The 5,377-nt window shown below is 41.1% G+C and overlaps 1 long non-coding RNA gene and 1 pseudogene across 1 annotated transcript; one reads left to right on the plus strand and one right to left on the minus strand.

Annotated features, from left to right (window-relative positions):
- Positions 1-307: 307 nt before the first annotated feature.
- LOC147603390 (uncharacterized) lies at positions 308-2,533 on the minus strand. Its single transcript, XR_015265642.1, has 3 exons — positions 2,205-2,533; positions 1,360-1,439; positions 308-1,144 (listed from the first exon to the last, which is right to left on the minus strand). It is a non-coding gene; the product is annotated as an uncharacterized LOC147603390 (long non-coding RNA).
- Positions 2,534-3,566: 1,033 nt separating this feature from the next.
- On the plus strand, positions 3,567-5,066 carry LOC147603391 (uncharacterized; annotated as a pseudogene).
- The last annotated feature ends 311 nt before the right edge of the window (positions 5,067-5,377 follow it).

Raw genomic sequence — 5,377 nt, forward strand, 5'->3', positions numbered from 1 at the left:
GTAAGTCTTAGGACTTTAAAGTTTACTAGTTAACTTTTGGTCGTGATTCATGAAGTCTCTTATCTTTGGTGTGTTTGAACCTTCAAGCTTTGGCCTACAAACAAACTATATGTTCTACACCATTTTATTGTATTTATATTTTAAAAAAATCCGAAACCTTGACGTTTCTTAGCCGAAGGCCAAAACATTTTGCCCTAAAACATCAAAAACCCCAAAACGTTTCTGGTGACTATGCACTACTAAGATACCATCTGTTACAAATGCAACTAATTTCTTCAAATCCAGATTGCACTCTAAGAGCATGGCATGGACAACATTGTAGATTGCCTCCCCATATCCATTATCAACTCATAGTAATCTCACAATTTACAACTGGGCTCTCCTTTGCCACTCCTAGTCAAGCACAAAATGTAGATGATCAAATGTTTCTCCATGGTCCTATCTGTACTTTCATCAATGAGGATGTAAAAAAATGGACTTCCACAAATTTCAGCATACAAGTCTTGTCTATATAATCTCTTAAAGCCATCAAGAACTCTCTTCTAGATACTCCTCAGATGTTGGCATATTAGGAGTGCCAAGCTCCCTTTGTAACTTACATTGAGTGGGATATTTTTTCAATGTAATATAATGCATTGCATGCACAAAAATGTACCAGCTTTATACAAGTGATTATTCTCAATTGTTCAAAATGCACCATTGTGTCAATACCCCCATCTATTGGTCCTTTGCCACCAATAGCCTTTAGCTTTGCATGATGAATACTTGCAGCTCTCCTATGATCTGTAGATTTTGCATGCTCATTCAAGGCTAAAAGCTGAATGCTTTGGGATCCACCCATTGTGAAAGTATTCACTCTTCCATCTTCTTCACACCAAGTGCATTTCATGCGGTCCTTATTACATGTAGACTTGCATAAATATGCCCAAGGATGTAGTAGATTCCACTGAGTCCTCCACTTCCTTTTGGGTTTACTGGAAGAAGACTCTTGAATTCTCATTACAAGTTTTCAAGATCCCACCACTACTCTCATGTCCTACATTGGCATTGGCCCCTCTTGACAAAAACGAATCTACTGAAGGCTATGACTTTTTCTTTTTGCAGCGTCCTCTATGAAGCACTAGATTGGGATGGTCATCCATGACTAAAAATATAAGAATAAAATAAGAAAAAGACGCCACATGAGAATAAAAAGAAGAGAGCATACCTTAAAGGTTAAGAAAAGTATTTATACAAGGCAGTTAGCTACTATAACAGAGGAACAACAAACTAACAACAAAAACAAGACACAAAAGGGAGACACCCAATAGCTAAAGATAGCTTAGCAAAATGTTGAAACAATCAAAATAAGACACCAACCCGGAAATAAATTGCAACTAGGTCCATGTCCTCCACCAACATCGGAAAGTATTGTAGTAGCTAGCTATGATTACAACTCACTAATCAAGAGTCATAAAAGTAAGTTAGAGAGAAAGAGAGATAGAGAACAATTTCATTTAATTGTACACAATCATACAATACAAAACCACCTCTACATATTATAACATTTGTCATGTTGTGGTATGTGCCCAAGATGAGGAGAAACAAGAGGATATTTAGGTCATTTGGAGGGCTGTGGACAGGCATAGAGGTTCCTAGGAGAAACAAAAAGGTGTGTAGGGTATTGAGAGGCTACTTGGAGTGCTATGGACAGCCAAAGTACTCATCCAAGTGCCCATCACACTACCCAAAGGGGGCTATCCATTTATGGTGTTTTGAGGGAATGGCTAATAGACGACCACGTGAACCTAGTTTCACCAAGAAGTCAACAAGCCAGATAACCCTCTCATCTCCTATTTAAATGGAGATTGGGCCCTTATTTTTGCCATCTCAAATACAGGCGAGCACATCCCCTTCTAGCAACCTTCAAGTGGTACTATAGCTATTAGAAAACCAAGTCTACTACAAGTGAGAGAGAGGTTAGTTCATGAAGCACAACTGCAACCCTATCAGGATTGGTCATGAAACATAATAGCACTGCCCAGTTACTATGCAGGTAGTAGCCTTGATGTTCATTTTCCACGCCAAATCCCTTGCCAATCCCCTCTCTCTTAACAGCTTCGAAGAACTGTGCAGAGAGATTCCAAAGGGCAGGTTTGTACACACAGCAAGTGGCCATCTGCATCGACATGATGCAATAGGATGCAGAATGTTTAATCGTTTACCTTTTAATCAGTACCTTGTTGCCTTGCTATGGGCCCATCTTCTTTACTCGCATCGACATCTCCGTGTTGGCAAGGGCGTCTTCTTACGGCGATGCAAGAAAGGTTACACAAAACCCTAGCAAGGGAGAAGGCAGAGCTCTTCCTTGCCCTCTCATCATAGCCCTGCTGCTCTACGCCACCACCAGCACTATCCCGTAGCAGACTCGAGAGGAGCCCCCTCGTTGTCTGTCCGGCAAGCTTACGAAACTCATGATTTGGGTGGACCAAAAATGGGCACCCAAATTGAGCGACGGAAGCCCAAAACGCAGAAATAACTTGCTAGAGTGGAGATATGGGCGCCAACAACACACACGCACGCGCGCGCGCGCGCACGCACACACACAGCATTGAAAATAATTACGATGCCTTGAAAATAATTACGATTTGTCAAAAGACGCTTTACAGTGTATACGTAACACCACCAGCATATAATGATGACGATACACATGCCCCTAAGCCGTGCTGAAAATGGATTATGGAAGTCTTCCCATGGGTCTTTGAAGCTGCTACAGAAGTCTTTTTAGAAGTCTTCCTAGACTAATTTTTCCAAACAGTGGAAGGCCAATTTTTCAAATTAGCCCGGCCACCCATCATCCATACATGATACATACCTTTGAAGTTTGTAAAGTAATGAACCGTATGAACGTCTAAATTCTAAAACCCTACGGCCCCTCGCCGCCTCACCGACTCACCAGTCGCTTCTCCTGCAACTAGTGATCGCTGACACCCTCTCAGCTTTACCTCAAGCTCACCCTCTGCGGCTCAACAGTCCATCATCTGCCTCAAGGCTCAGCCCGCCCTCTGCCCTCGATCTCAACGCGCGCATCTACACAGCACGCCCTCTACCGACTGCCTTGACCTCACTAGGTATGCTATCATGATTCATTGCTATGTATTTTGTTCATGAGAGGTTCTTGTAAAATAGCTAATTTTTTTCATGGAAGGTACTAGACTTCACTTTATTGTGAGAGTAGGCCCTCAGTTTTCAGAGAGTAAGAGAATGTCTCTTTTTTTTTATAGATGAAATAGGCTTTGTATTAAGAGAATGTCTCTTTATAGAGTTTTCAGAGAGTAAGAAAATATTATTTTTTTGAGATGAAATAGGCTTTGTATATTAAGAGAATGTCTCTTTATAGTTTTCTAGTTAAAGAGTTATTTATATATGATAACTAATGCTCATGTCTCAAGATAACTAAAGAATATGTGTCTCATGTGTTTATGATAACTAATGCTCATGTCTCAAGATTGTTATGTGTTTATTTAATCATATAATTCATTAAGATAGACTTTAATCTTCTTTTAAAATAGGTCACAACTATCATCATGAATGAAGCAAATACCAACAAGACATCTCAGATTGGAAGACCTAGAAATGATCCTAGGCAAAAGAATATCAAGGATGCTTTTGGCCTAAAGCGAAGGGACGCCATTAACTTGAACGAGGAAGTTGTCGAAGCAAGTTCTCTTCGGGAGGAACATGACAATGTTGAGCCGCTTGAAAAGAAGGTAAGAACTTTCATCCCGCAATGGAAATAAATACATACGCGGGCACGTCCTTTTTCTGAAAACGGGAAAGTAAGAGTAGGATGCTTGCAGTGTAAAGAACTCGAAATGAATAACCCTTATGGTAAAGAGGGGGCTACAACCATTCAGCTTCCCGCTCTTTATAAGCATGTGAAATTGGATGCGCATAAGATAGCTACCCAAAGGTGGAGGCTTAAAAGCCACAAAGATGTATTGCCAATTGAAAAGCATATAGAGCTTATGGTTGATGCCGAGAAAAGTCACATCATAAGTGTTATGGAAACAATGTATTTCATTGCGGTTGAGGACTTTCCTTTGGACTTTTTCAAGTCTCAATGCGAGTTCTTACGATAGATGGGTACACTAAGAATGCCCATCAATGATGAGTATTCCGCATATACCAATAGAACTTTCGAAATGGAGTTCTCAAAGCAGCAAGAGAGCACTATTGGGGAATCCTTAAAGCCTCCATTGGCAAAAATCCATTCTTTTCGGTGTTGATCGATGATAGTACGGATCTCACCTTGGAAAAGCACATGATCGTGTATATGACTTCCCTAGAAGATGAAGGTTATGGTCCATGCACTTGTAAGTTTGTGGCTTTACTCCCGTTGGATGATGGGAAAGCCCAAACAAAGTTCAATGCATTGATGACTCTCTTGGAAGAAATGGGCTTGTCTCTTGCGAAGCTCGTTGGGTTTGCATCGAATGGAGCCTCATGTGTATGAGAGGTGTGGATAATGGAGTGCTTGCCAAATTGCAAGAGAAAATGCCACATATCATTGGCATACATTGCGTTGCTCATCGTGAAGCACTTGTGGTCTCGGATACATGTGATAAATATGTGGAATATGGGTTTTTGGATGCTTTGCCAATAGAGTTCATGTATGGGTGGGAAAGTCCACACAACATCACAAGAATCTCGATAAGTTGATGAAGGCGGTTAGTCTTAAACCCTTAGAAGTTCTAAGGATACATAGTGTTCGATGGTTATCAGGGGGTAAAGTTATGAAAAGATTAGTGGATATGATGCCCACCCTCTTGAGTGACTTTAAGGAGAATGATGCAAATCTCTATAACATTGCTACAACATTTCAAGTGCAATTCTTGATTCATTTTATGGCGGATGTACTGCATGAAATGAACATTCTCAGTAAGAAGTTTCAAAGTCTGCCTTGTCAGTGCAGTGTAGAGTTTAGCCTATATCACCTTTGGGGGATAGACCACTTCTACCCAGGGTTAGTAGTGACCGCGGATCTTGTCACATGGAGGCCCATTGGTAGAATTGATCATTGGTAGGCTATCCTAGATATCATGGATCACGATGGATATGTTGCAGAGGATTTTGAGATTCTCGTACATGTGGATTTATCACCCGAGGAGGAGGAGGCATCGAGAGCATGATGGACTCGCATAAATGAGTTTATTTTGCAGGCTAGGCAGGTTGCTTTACGCACCCTAGTTAGAGTAGGGAGCTTGGTGGACCAAGGGATTGAGACACATTTGAGGTCAGTGGCGCTGTCTACACATGGTCGTTTTGCTACTCAGGTGTACACTACCCTCCGAAGACTTATGGAAGATGAGGCATGAGTATAGATGCGATCTAAATG

This window comes from Cibotium barometz, chromosome 64 (assembly GCF_041138505.1).
Source record: "Cibotium barometz isolate CiBa-2024 chromosome 64, ASM4113850v1, whole genome shotgun sequence".
NCBI classification, from domain to species: Eukaryota; Viridiplantae; Streptophyta; class Polypodiopsida; order Cyatheales; family Cibotiaceae; genus Cibotium; species Cibotium barometz.